At 36.6% G+C, this 14801-nt stretch overlaps 1 protein-coding gene across 5 annotated transcripts in view; it reads right to left on the bottom strand.

The window, feature by feature from the left end:
* Positions 1 to 14801, bottom strand: part of KCNH7 (potassium voltage-gated channel subfamily H member 7) — a 244058-nt gene that overhangs the window by 161241 nt on the left and 68016 nt on the right. The window lies entirely within an intron of this gene.

Below are 14801 nucleotides of genomic sequence, written 5' to 3'. Positions count from 1 at the left end.
CAAACATGACACCATTATTGAACGTAATTACTCAGGAAGGCACCTATTTGCTCCTGTTATTCACCAACTACAACAGTGCACATGGAATACATTAAGCAGACTATCTGCAATATCTTGAGACTGATGTTCTCCTGTCCCTTTACTGCTAGAGAGAAGAATAGGCTGCCTGAGAAAACTGAGTAGATGGAGCTGCTTGGAAAGGAGCAGCATGAACATAATCCAGTGTGAGAAATCATGAAGATGTAGCTGGCTTACGTAATAATATACAGTATGTTTTCCAGAGGTTGGGCAAAATTCTTCAAATAACGATCATGGACATGGTAAATAAATAGGTGAAGATGAGTTCTTATTCTGCATACTAATTTGTTTCACCTGAATGAATGCAATCAAGATGGATAGTGGCACTACATGGGAATGATTCTTACTGCTAGGCAGATTGGAAGAAGCACTTATAGAATCATAGAATCATAGAATAGTTAGGGTTGGAAAGGACTTCAAGATCACCTAGTTCCAACCCCCCTGCCACAGGCAGGGATGCCTCACTCTAGACCACATAGCCCAAGACTCTGTTCAGCCTGGCCTTGAACACTGACAGGGGTGGAGCATTTACCAGTTTTCTGGGCAACCTGTTCCAGTGCTTCATCACCCTCACTGTAAAGAACTTATTCGTTATATCTAACCTGAACTTCCCCTGTCTAAGTTTGAACCCATTACCCCTTGTCCTATCCCTGCAGTCCCTCACGAAGAGTCCCTCCCCAGCATCCTTGTAGTCCCCCTTCAGATGCTGGAAGGCTGCTATGAGGTCTCCACGCAGCCTTCTCTTCTCCAGGCTGAACAGCCCCAACTTTCTCAGCCTGTCTTCATAGAGGAAGTGCTCGAGCCTCCTTACCATCCTCGTGGCCCTCCTCTGGACTTGCTCCAACAGCTCCATGCCCACTTCTAGTCCATCTACCCCTCTTTTGAAGCCACACAATTCATCTGTATACTGGATGGCCTAAAACATTAGCTTTGCTCATCATCCAGGCTGTACCTTGAAACTTTGTGGACAGAGAAGCTGAAAAGTGTATGTTCGAAACCCTCAGAATGAATCTCACCACTATGTATTACAAATATTAGGCCATGAATACTATCTATAATGCTTTGAAATTTTAGATTCTAGTTTAATTAGCATTTTAAAAAATAAACATTTTATGATGTATGGTGAAATTAGCAGCCTGAATATTGTGAGTGAAGGAGAATCACAGAGCAGTGATACGGTGTTTCACCTACAGCTCGTCTTGAATTTCATCTTGCTCTAAAGGGGAAGAAATCTCACTCCATCAACATCTAAAAGATTTTTAATTTTTAATTTCTTTCTGCTAATTTCCAAACCAGTAATAATGCTTTGGTGATATAAAATTTTGGTGTTGCTTATCTAAATTAACTTAAATTTTGGATAAGATTCTTTTCAAGGTTGAATGGAAATAAAACATTTAAAGGAAAAGTGTTTGCAGCACTAATTAGTCTGTGTTTTTTCTGTGGCAGGTTAACATTTCTGTCTGAGATTTTTTGTGGTATTGATTAAGATGTTGTTTGCACAGTGACAAGTGGGAAATAGCTTTAACCAAGAGAATTGATATTAGGCAGGATTACACTCATTTAAATAAGATTTTATTCAGAATTACATCCTTATGGTTAATCGATGTATACTCATGAGATAATAGAGACACTTTACTTTAAAGACATTAGAAAGCTACAGTCTTCGTTGGCATTAAAAGCCATATAGATTTAGCAAAGGTTTTAATTGGTCAAATTTTTGCAGCTCATATTTTAGCTGCAGAACTAACCATGTAAGCATTCCAGACAAGGTTACATAGGTTATGTTCATCTGAGTCACAGATACATTCTTATTTAATCAGAATGATTTTAACTAGCAAATTTGCTGGGGGGGCGATAGGGGAAGAGCTTTAATTCTGAGCATTCTGCTCCACCACTTTATAGATTCATGTTCAATTTCTATTTTGCAGAAGCTCAGTTTCCCTCCTGGGAACCTTTGAGTTGTGAGCTATAGTCAGAGCAGGAGTTCAGAAAGTGATTTTCTTATGAAACGGGCAATTCCATTAGAAGAAAAAATACTACTTGCCTTTAAAGGCATCCTACCAGCAAAAAAGTAAGGTTGTTGTGAAAAGAAATTAGAGAAAAGATGGTAGGTGAGATGATTGTAGTTTAATGCTTTGTTGCAGTCTTCTCAGAAAGAGGATTTCTCTTTCTTGCCTTTTAAACCAGTGCTGTTTTTCTGCTACAAGAGTCTTAAATTAAAAATTGGGGATTTGGGCTTTTTAGTCTTTGGCTGTTTTTGTTGTTTTTGTTGGTTTATTTATTTTTTTTTTTAATCTTGATTTTGCTTGGTTCTATTTTTTGTTTACTTTTTTTGTTTGTTTTTTTCTTTTTCTGGAGATAGGACAACTAATAGAAGAAAGTTTTTATCCCAAAATCTCAGTTAGAACAAGTTTCAGATTCTTTAAGTGAGACATAACGTTTGTGTGGTCACTATCATTGCTTATATAATGAGGAAGGATTTCTTATGCAAGTATTTTTTCCCTTCACTTTGTGGAGAATGATATCGTAAGTAAGTTCTCCATAGAACCTCTTTGTTCTAGCCAGCTTATTTTGACAGTATGGATGAACTAACCTAAAAAAAAAAAATATTGGTAGAGTGTCAAGTGTATTGTTGAACTTCTCTTGTCATTTTCAAAGTGATGCTGAATAATCAAACTTCTTGCTAGTAACACTGTATATGGTGTGTCATCTGCATCCTCTATGGGTACCTAACTGCTTGCTATATAAAAGAACATTAAGACATTTCTTCTATAGAAACTTTGGTAGCAATAAAGATAGTCTTTAGTTTTGGATTATTGCTACATATCAAATCATGAAGACAACTTTACTCTTTGATTAATACAAGAGTAAAATGTGTTTGCATTTTATCTTCTCAGCCCCAAGAAAGTAACACAATACTGATGGTGTGGAAGACTCACTCTCAATTGTTTCTCTTAGGGAAATGATTGAAACAAAAATCAGTCACATTATTTACATTGGAGAGGGGACACATTGCCCTTTTTTCTCACTTTCCACTACGAATTGACTCAGTGCTCTAAAAGTAATGTAGATTATTTCTCATGATTTGAGCAATTTGGCATTTCACTTTGCTGGGAAAAGGCAGTCTTGAAAAACAAAGAACCTGACACAGTAATGACAGCGAATCAACAAAGGAGGAAACTGCTGTGCTTGCTCTTTTCCTTACTTGCTAATCTATATTTTCTAAACTGAGAAAAGGTTACAAAGCGTATAATGACTGTGCTTTTACCTACGCACTGCTGTTGTGTATATAGGGATTGCAATGTTGTGGGAGTATGAGCACAATTCTGATGCATGATTTCATAATTTATCTTTAAAGAGCTTAAAATATTTTCCTTAGGTCTGTGTTAATAGCATTATACAGCATTTAAAAAAAAAAAAAAGTAATATTGTAACAGTGTGCTGTATTTGAAACTGACTTGATGCACTGGCCAAGGGCATTAAAATATGATTTTCATTCTAACTTAGAATTTTGTTTGCATCATTGGCAAAATACAATCATATAATTAATTCAACAGAAGTCAAGTCCTTTGGGTCCTATATCCTATCACTTGCTTCTGAATTTGGTGCCCAAGGTGACTGTGGAAACAAATATAGAGCTGGAGGGAAAAGTAAACTGCGTATGTGATTTGAGGACAACAGATGGTCCAGAATGAGGAAGTCAGTACAAAGATTTTTTTAGATCTAAAACTATTGATATGTTAACAGATATCACACACTAACACCAGGAAGCTGGAGTAAACTCATTGGAAAAGAGGTCTGCAATCCTGGCTTTATGTGGAGTCCTGTATTCCTTACAGAAGTAGCTCCATTAAATTAACTTCCCGTGGCCAAGGTCATCAATTCAAAAGTAAAATAGATCAAATGACAATCTTTGATATCCTCCCTCCAGAAATGCTGCAATATAAAGAATGTTTATGTAAGCTATGAAATGTCATGTGTCAAATTTCTATTATATGCATATTATTTATACATAACATTTATATTATGCCCATGTAAATACAAAGCAAAATCTTGAAATGATAGAAAAGTTTCCTAGTGGTTTATATTATTTTCTAATCTTAGAAGGAGCTTGGTCACTGCTAAGAAAATATGAGCAAAAAATAAAAATAAAAATTCATTAGATTATGTGAAGCAAGCCTAAGAGAAATCCTGAAATAGGCATTATGGATGTATGGAAATGTAAAGAAAATTTATAGAATCAATATGAGGAGGCCATATGGCCTGTATGGGCACTATTGTCAAAATACTTGAATTAGGAGCTGTGGTTTCGGTACCTCTCAGAAGAGGCCAGTGTGTTTTCCTGCAAGGAAAATGTGCGATAAGCATACGTACTCGTTCACACATTCAGACTCTATCAAATGTATAAAAACTTGACTTTCAAATGGACACATGTGATCCTGCAGTGGAGTGATATATTTGACACCCATAAAACACAATATAGGGGCTTCCAAACAGATAATATATTGACTGTATAATTTCATTTGCGTCACTGGTAAAATGAGGCAAACTCCTGCCTGAACCTATCTGCAACAATGGTCAGAGGGGCAAAAAGGAGCAGACTAAGTCCTTTCTCAAAAAGCTTTAACATCACTTATTATCACAGGAGAAAGGGTTAGGTAGGAGTCTGCACTTAGACTAATTTCTCTAACCTCCAACTGAAATATTCTGGTTTTCAGAATACACTAAGCTTTTGGCTTCTCATTACATCCCACAACTCTCATATAGCATACATAAACCCACTCTCTGCTCTGTCAGCCTCTCCTGGTTTGAGATATACAACTTACTATGTCATTTCATAATAAAACAAGGAGACATGGATTTATTTTTTATATTAGGGGGAAATATAAAGTCCAGTTTTTCTGTTTTGTTAAAATGCTCAAACCTGACTTTTCCAGGAAGATCTTCTAGATGTGTAAAGTCACATAAAAGCACAGAAGCACTTTTAAGACTGCTGTAAATGTCCAAAACCTTTATCAAACGCATGCATCTAAAACATTCTGTTAAGGGTTTCATTAGTAAATGAAGACAGTGGCTTGCTAAATGTTTTAGAGCTGTTACGATCACATGGAAGTAATTTCTAACAACGTGACACTTTGCCATTGACAAGTCTGGCAGACAGCACTAAGGAAAATAATTTGCTTTACCCTGCTAAGTACTTTCATTAAATATCTGATCACTCTACCAAGCAAAAAAGAATCACAGAGGTGTTAAGCAGTAGATTTTTGCTGTGGCACATAAAAGCCAACAGGATGCTGGGTTACATCAAAGGCATCACCAGCAGAGGTAAGTCATTATCCTGCTCTACTTAGCTCTTGTCAGGCCACACCTGAAATACTGTGTTCAGTTTTGGTCCCCACCATACAAAAAAGATGAGGACAGGCTGGAGAGAGTCCAGAGAACTTCCAAAGATGATCAAAGGACTGGGAAGCTGTGTCAGGAAAGGCTGAGAGAACTGGGTTTGTTCAGCCTTGAGAAGAGAAGGCTCAGGGGAGATGTAATCACCATGTTCCAGTATTTAAAGGGTGGCTACAAAGAAGCTGGAGACTCCCTTTTTACAAGGAATTGCATGGAAAAGGCAAGGGGTAATGTGTACCTAAAGGTGCTCCTGGAGAGATTCCGATTGGACACAAGAGGAAAATTTTTCACATCGAAAACAACTACCCATTGGAATAATCTCCCCAGGGAAGTGGTGGCCTCCCCAGCACTGGACGCTTTTAAGATTTGACTGGATGGGGTGCTGGGACATCTAGTCTAGGTCATGCTTTGCTTAGAAAGTTTGGACCAGATGATCCCTGCGGTCCCTTCCAACCTGGTATTCCATGGCTCTACAAAAACGTATGCCCAAATAGACATTTTGAACAGCTGCAAGTAAGAGATGAGAGAGTGGAGTAGTAAGGCATGAAAGAAAGAACTCCTTTCCTCATCACTTGTAAAAAAAAATTGAAAAATAGAAATAAAGCATTTTTATATGGTGAATGTTGAACATCTGTGGAAAATTTACCTCCATCACTATAAATCTAGGGGATGAGATTTTCAAGTGTACTTCACAGACTTTGTTACAGATACTTATGGACTAGCCAATGAAAATAAAGCCAATCGCTATCAAGCATCCTTTAGAAAGTATCAGAAAAAGTAAAGAAAAATCATTATCTAATTATCTGCTACAGGTATATTTAAAATGAATTTTTTTTTTCCTGTTTAATCCTGGACGCAGTACAATTTTCTTTTGTTATCTGATGGGACTACAGTATAGATTCTCCAAACTCTACCTGCTTCTGTCAGACACATGCTTATTTCAGTTTTAAAAAAGTTCGTACAGGGTACAGTTGCGTTCTGTAATTCTGAGAGGGTTAAAGTTGTCATCCTCTTTTTTATTATTCCCAATAACTACTATTTTGGATCAGTACGTTAATTTCAGCATTTCTATATCATTAACCACCTTTTGCTTAATTATAATATGTTCTAGTGGAAGGGCACATTACTTTGGACACTTCAGACCCTTAGATTACCAGGGCTTAGGTATAGTATTTCACATATGCTTTCATTTTTCTTTTTCTGATTCAGTCCCTAATAACTAGGTCATAACTTATCAATAAAATTCAGCTCATCTCACTTTTAGCACCAGATTAAGTGATCAGAATTCAGAAGTATTGAGCTCCCAGACAGAGTGAGCCTTTTTGAAAACCTCATTTATGTGCTGAAGTATAAGGACTTGAAAATGACTCGAAAGTTCTAGTAGTAACTTGTTCCTTTGCCTCTGTATTTTTTTTCATGAAATATCCTGAAACACAGGATGACCACACAAACCAAAGGGTCATTGAATCCTAGATAGCCAAGGTATATTGAATAATCTCTGTGGTATTATTAAACACATGTAAAATAGGAATATGGCCTGTCCTGTTGCTGAACATTCAGCAATCTCAAATAGTGGTATATTCTCTTTGCTTATTCTCACAATACGTTTAGTGTAATTTAGCATATTGCAGTAGCTATCCAAGCTACTTAGGACAACTTTCTTAAGTTGTCTGCTGAGCAGAGATTTCCATGCTAGATACATACTTCTGGCTGTCATGTCTCTCCCCACCCTAATTTTTTATAAGGCCTATTTACTGGGGTCTATGTAGCCCCTGCTTCGATCCTCTCCTAGGGAATGTGAGCTAAAAATAGCTTTTCATGCTTTCAATCCTAGCCGCTTGGTTCAAATCAGCATTCAGAGAATTGAATAAGATTTACAAAAAAGTAGGCAGAACTTCTGTACCTGTATTCCAGGCAGGCAGCCTCAGTATTTCTGAGCTCTAATTATCAGTTTCACAGCAGTTAGCCTTTATTTTATCAAGGATTAAATATTTCCAAGTTGTAAACATGCTCAGCCAAAGTATTTTTCTTATCCAGAAGCTGTCCATCTTTTACAGCTATTTTGGGCTTTGGGGAGCTCACAAATGGAATTGAATGTAATCTATTATGAAACATGCTGTTAAAAATAAAAGGTTAGAAATAGCACATTTCTATCTAGCATTGAATGATTGATTATTGCAGTGTATAAAAATCAGGAGGTTAGCAGAGTAACAGTAAAGAAGCATGTTAAAGTTACTGCATATAAAACCAGAATCTTTTGTTGCTTAAAAGTATGTAGACTTTCCAAAACACTGAGGTGGCTGCATAGAAAATATTTTAAAATGTAAGTACAGAAATGGTGATATTTCTTATAGCATATCAGATTCATTTGTCTTTTTTTAGACATGTTTACAGCAGTCAGTTTTTCAAATACTTATGCTGAAGACTATCTACTCTGTTATTTATCATCTGCTGTTGTGAAACCATTTGTCATCTTAGAAATCTCTGATGGCAAAATGTTCAGAAAATAATTTTTAAAAGCCAGCTTTCTTAACCTGATCTTATTATTATTACAGAAAAAAGGCAGATGAGATTACATTTCTGTGATCAGTGATGGAAGCTTCCTATCACTGCAGTAGGTTTCTTGTATGAGATTGGATCAGTTGCTTGAAATCAAGCCTTCCACAGTGTCCTGAACATCTATTCTATCCTAGTACCACTGAAAGTTGCGTACAAGAGCAGCAGAGCAGATATTTAGGGTATCCTGCTCTGCTGCTGTTGTAGAGGTGTTACTAAGAACTAGAAAATTTATTTTTTTTTTCATGGAAGTGAAAAAACCACACCACCAGACTTGAAAACATTACAGTTTCTGCCATAAGGCCATCCTTCTCAACAATGGAATTTCATTGCCTACTTAAATATACTATTGTTAAATATACATCTCCTAAATACCTGTGGAGTGTTAAAGAAGAACAGCATAAGAACTGGAGAAGCTACAAACCTTGTTTTTTACAATGTCTGTCTTTTCTGTAATAAGAAAATGCATGAACTGGGATTGTAGTTTAAACACAAGCATAGATGATCATTACCTATTGATCTCAGTCAAGTTTTTCCTCCCACGTCACAGGTGAATTTGACCTTGTATTCAGCATATGACATTGTGCAGCCAAACAAATAATCGTGAAATGCATACAGACAACTACATTGTTTTTTTGCTAGACAACTTTCAAAAATTGCTTTTGATGGAAGTTGGTTTATTTGTATGGTTCTTTTTACTCAATTTTGTCAAGTTGTCTAGCACAGAAAGTGATGGGGAAAGCTCCTGTGCAAATTCCCCAGCAGTTTGGAATTAACAAGATGTCTGATATTCTGGACTGAAATCTCCTTCACATTCATGCACTTAGAGACACATTTCAAAGGTGGCATTTGTTGCCACAGTCTCTCATATGCTTTGTTGTATGCTGTACTTTGTTTTGAAATTGAAAAATAGGCACATGAACCTGTAGTGTTTCAACCTTTTCATTCAGGGTTTTATGAAACAATTTGAGTCCAAAAGGCTGGAGATTCTGCTTTTGCTGTTTCTAAAATCAAATCTACACCATGTTGGGAGTATTATCATCCTTGCAGCCAATTTCTGTGAGCAAGTATATGAATGTTAAAGGAAAAAGAAAATTAGAACTTTATGAGTCTGATGCTTTAAGAAATTAGCAGCTTTTCACCAATGTATTTATTTATCCTTAGGAATAATTATTATTAATTTGTATCATTATAAGGAGAATGGTTTCACCAAAGCCTTTCACAGTGTGTTTTCTACCACATCTCCATCTTCTGAATCCTTTTTCTCAACTTAATCACTTCAGTGTGCCCCATTTTTTTGGCATTGTATCCTTAATAGAATATAACCAGAGCTGGATGGAATTTACAGATGCAAAACTTTTCTATTGAAAAAAGTTCTTAATTGGAACAGAAATTTTCTTTAATCGCAATGAGATATATTTTGCTAAATTATTCACTAGAAAGTTTCTCATTTCAACACTTTCTAAATTGAGAGCTACATCTGTTATTTCAGAATGACTTTTCATCTGAAAATTTTAATGAATTGTAATGAAGAATATGTAAATAAAAAACTAGAGGTTAAGCCAAAGAAGATCAGAAGTAGCTAATATGTTTCCACTGATTTACCCAGTTTTACAATTTGCAGTTTTTGTGGAGATTTTGACCTTTTGTCCCAATTTATAGTGGAGTTTATCTTTTTTTAATTTCAGAAGTGTTCCTAAATTGGGAAAATTCTTTCCCACCTGGTTCTAATAATAGTGTGCTTGAGTGGGTTGCACTTTCAAACTTACTGTATCTGAGTGCTTTGCCAACAGTTAAACCAGGGTAACCTACCTTAAGTTCTTAAAATGACTGGCTCTTGTGTAAGTGCACCAGAAAATGATATGAATAAGAATAAACTCACAGCCAGAGGATTCTCCCCCATTGGCCAAAGAGACTGAAGTTTACTTTGCCCCTTGGATTGAGTTGGGCATTTTCTAAAATGACTGTTTAAGAAAGGAGACTCCTAGCCTAGCTCCTGTCTGAAGCTTTTGGAGTTGCCTGCACACAGTGGGGAGCACGGAATATTTTAAGAAGAAAGATATAGATATAGAGTCATTTCACTTGGAAATTGAAGAGGTAGCTGGCTGCTGAACATCTTTAGTCAAGATTGTATGATTGAGACACAATGGGGCTCTTACATTACAGTAGCTATTCCTGGTTTTGTGGCTGTAGTTGTGGGTACTGAGCAGTTAAAAAAGAGGATGCATGAAACGGAGAATGTGCTTGTGCCTCTGGCTCTGAGTGATGTCAGTCCAGTCCAGATCCAGTGTCACTTTCTACTTCAGAAGGTCAGGGAGGATTTACTTGTGACAGAATTAAGAAATAAAAGAATTTGGTTGGAGAACTTAACAAGTTAAGCACAAACTCTGGCTCTTTTGATTGTTGGTGTCTATTTGTGTGTCTGTGTGAGAGAGAAAACAAACCTTTCCAGCTTCTTTTGTTAAGCTAACAAAATCTGTCTCCTGGTGGTTGTATCTGAAGTATTTAAACATAAAAAAGAAAACTGTTGCTCTCATTTTTTTTCCCTAGCATTTGAAAGTCTGTTTCATTTTTGACTCTGTCAAAGACTTTGGGGGGAAAAAAAAACAAATTAAATTCTTGCTCATCTAAGGAGGTTTCATTTTTTATGGGTTGTATATATTCAAACAAATCTGTTCCTCTCTGGATGGTGGGTTTTCTTGTCAAAATGCTCAAAGATCTGTTGCTCTCTTTAAGCTCACTGAGAGAACTGCTTAAAAGATTTAAAACTCTGTGATCATCTATTAGCACCTACATTTTTTCTAAGGTACATGAATTTGGGGTCTAAGCATTACAGCTTCCTTCATCAGACAAAATCACTGTAAGACAATTCTTAGAAAAATCTCATCAAATATATGCATCTCTGATCATCACACATGTACATTCAGAGTTTGAACAAAATTAATTTTTAAAGTACAAATCATGCAGTGCATTTGTATGATAAAAACAAGTTCTATATTAATGTTACTGCACTGGATTATTAAGTGCCATGAAATGATTTTTAACAGGAATTTGGACTTCTCTTTAGTAAGCAGAAACCTCTTAATAATATATATTTTTTGTATTCACATTAAAGCATCTATAAAAATATTAACTCTACAGGTTACTGCATGTGGTAATTTTTTCAGGCTCAAAATTCCTCTCTTTGTAAAGAATAAATTGTGCAAAGTTACCAGCTGAATTTATCCAAAAAATCTTGTACTGGGAGAAGAACCTTGAAGTAATTGGGATATAAAGCAAAACCAAATACATCCATATGAAACCCATGTGAAAGGCTGGTTGCCAAACACATACACTTCATGTGACAACTACTTTTTTCCCCCTTTATTTGTTTCTAATTTCTATTTTAAAATGTCTTGAATCAGTTACCTGACTCTCTTATGTGTGTGTGTGTGATGAACCAGGGAAACCTAGACTGGACGGTTAAAACATGTTCTTTCAGAATATGCTTGGCGAGGATTGTCTCACTTAGCTAAGGATGCTCATTTCACGTGCCAGAACAAGTTATTATACAAGAATCCTTAACTTCCAGACAGGGAACTGAATGACCCTCTCTCCCGTTTCTTCCTGAGACAGAATTAAAAATGGGGTCCAAGAGGGGTGAAGACCATAGTGTACAAGCTAGTTCCTTCTCACTGCCTGCCATGTATGTTACCTGGAGCAGAGTTTTCTTATTCTGAGGAACACTGATATTAAATGAGAAGTGGACTTAAGAAGTATTTAAGAAGCCACATCTGAATGCCAGTCATGCTGAAGTGACTGCGCATTTTCACAATGCTGTACTCAAGAAGTTGTGTAATAGGGGATCTAGCCATGGAGCAGGGTGTCATTGCCCTGGACACCTCTTCAAGGCTGGATTTCATTCTTAATATTGCATTAGCCAGCTGACAAATATTTTTACAAACACTCTTACCCTTTTGCAAAGGGGTTTGGTTATTCCTTTAGTCTTATTTCGAAGTTTTATTTGTTAATGAGCAAGTGATAAAGGCAAAAGCCTAGGACAGAGGAACTTCAAATATGTAGACTCAGATAAACACTTTTTAGGGCTGCCCATGACACTAAATCTCCAGTATCCTATTCCTGGTGTACTATGAGAAATATAGCTGATTCTTTTAAAAATCTAACTTCCTTCTCAAGGAGGGCATCAATTTGTTATAATTTAATGTTTTAATTTCAGTGTTTGTTTTTCTTGCTGCTGTCATTTTTTCCTTCACTGGAGCTTCAACACTGATATTTGTCCAAGGTCCCATAGCCTAGTGCAAACCTGGTGAATGCTGAAAGGGCTTAAAGAAACACCAGACTATTCGCCTCCAGGAATATGTCCTTGGTCCTGTCCTGCTCCATAGAAAGGTTTTCTGCTTGGTACATAGTTTCACTATGGGAAGCATGCTCTGCCACATGCAGATATCATACACCAGAAGCACAGCTGATATCATCAGAGATGCTGAAACGTGAAGTCTGACTTTTAAATCAAGCCCATTTGTGTTGAGTGTGTTTTCTTAGCATTCTAATTTTATCACATCATGAATGCTCCAGCTGGAATCAATGTCTGACAGTTGACTTAAGGAAATTTTATTTTATTTTTAAACTCAGAACAGAATAATTGTAGTCCTGCTCAGCCAAGGTTCTCATAAAAGTTTTAAGGATAATATTTATGGAGAGTTTTAAGGCTTAAATAGTTCTGAATCTTGAGATTGTATTGCGGTGTTTCCTAGGAATGCTGGAAAAATATTCTGTTACAAATATTTGCTGCAGTGTCCACCTGTGCTGCATGACCTACACTGCAATTTAAAAATAAACAAACAAAAATAAGAGTCATATTAAACCACTTTCAAATTATACAGGCTCTGGTACATCTATGTGTGGGTCTGAGGTTATGAGTAAAGGCAATTGTCACTGGTAAGAAATCTTCAGACCAAAAGATGATTCTGAAGTTTGTCTTAGAATCTCCCAAAGCATCAAACACTGGTCTTGGACTGAGATTACTGGAATAACCAATTATTTATGTACTATTTGCCCAGGACTACTTTAAAAAGAGCATTTACTCTGTTCACAGACTATGCATCACCAACAGAGAATCTGAATTTACTGCCATATTGGACAGCTGGGATAAGGAAAAATGCGTCCTCAAATTAAATGACTTAACCATTAATAAGAATCTTTGAGCGAATATGCAAAATAGAGCCCTAGCACAGTAGGATTATATTATCTGAAAATAAGGGGTTTTAATAGATATATTGGGTCACTCTCAGCAGTGTGGAAAATGAACCTGCAGGACTCATATCTCCAGAATAACTTGACACAAAATAATTCCTGTGGCATGCTTGACAGGGTCAGTGTATATAGAGAAATTAGACTACAGTGAACCACTGTTTCTACTATTTTACTTTAAGGCAATCCCATCTTTTGAAGTTGATCTCAAATGGCATTTTCTGGTCCACTAAGTATATGTCTTCAAACTCAATTAATTATCTACTTTTCCTGTGCATTTCTCACCTATTTTGCTAAAGCTCATAACAATATGTTTCCATTCATTGTGCTCATCAAGAAAAGCTGTTTTCATCTATGGTATCTCATTCTTCAGGACACTGTGCTGATTCTTGACTTGTAATGGTTCAATATTTTCTTGTAACTACTAGAATTTCTCCACCGTAAGTCCGAGTTGGTTTCTGAGCTTGGGAACTTTCTAGTCTGTACTTTGTTTTGTATCTTTGACCAGTACCATCCTGACAGGAAAGTTTTACCATTCCTGAACAAGTGTCCTGTTAGCATACCACAGCCATGGCTGTAACCTCTGCCACTTTTGTTAAGAAAAAACATGAACCCATCTTGAAGACTCTCCCTCAGTTTATCTTTCCACTTAGCTTTTCATGCAACATTGTTGTGGTTCTTTAAACAAGTGGGGGCTCATTTCTGGAGGAACTAGACTAAAGGAGCTCTTAAAAAGCCATAAACTCCCAGAGCTAGATGAAAAGAACCTATTTGTTATGATACAAATTGTAAGAAAAAAATGTGGTGCAAGAAAGTATATTGTGCTCTTCCTGCATAGTATCAGGCGCTGTGACTTTTATGAAAAATACATTTAACATGAACAGTAGAATAAAACAGAACTGTCAAATTTTTACTTTCTATCTCCTTATTCTGTATAGCCAAAATTTCATAATACTCAAGAGGAGGTCTTATGTATGGCTTAGTGAGGGAGAACTGAAAGACAGAAGGTGCTGAAGAGAGAACACTAGTTGCAATCATTTCCACCTCTGGCCTGTCTTGAAAGCTTCAGAAAGATCAGCACAGTTCTCTTTCCAGCTATCACATGAAAACTCTGTTGAAAGCTACCAACAGTTCTATATTTTAGTGTACAGTCTGTTTTATCTAACTTTAAAGCCAGTTGGGAAAAATACCTTTCAGTTAAAGAAACATTGCAATTTCTGAAGTTGTTCCTCAAGCCTAGATGAACACACTACTTCTTGCAGTTAGAACCATCATCAGGAGAGTTCCTTCCACATAGGAGCAGAACCCCGCTCTACACTTTCTACTGTGCTAGTCAGTCTCATTTTCTTCTACTTATACGTGACCTGTACTGCCACTACCTTCCTCTGCAGTTGTGTTGTGCAGGCGCATAGATAAGGCTTGCTTCCTTTCACATTTGTGGTCTCTAAGCACATGCCAAGGAATGGTAACTCTGAACAGAGGTTACTTATACTTGCCATTACATCCAGAATGCCTCTAAG

Source organism: Strigops habroptila, chromosome 5, assembly GCF_004027225.2.
Source record: "Strigops habroptila isolate Jane chromosome 5, bStrHab1.2.pri, whole genome shotgun sequence".
Lineage (NCBI taxonomy): Eukaryota > Metazoa > Chordata > Aves > Psittaciformes > Psittacidae > Strigops > Strigops habroptila.
Note: the sequence above shows the minus strand (reverse complement) of the source record. Positions and strands in the feature narration are given on the sequence as shown.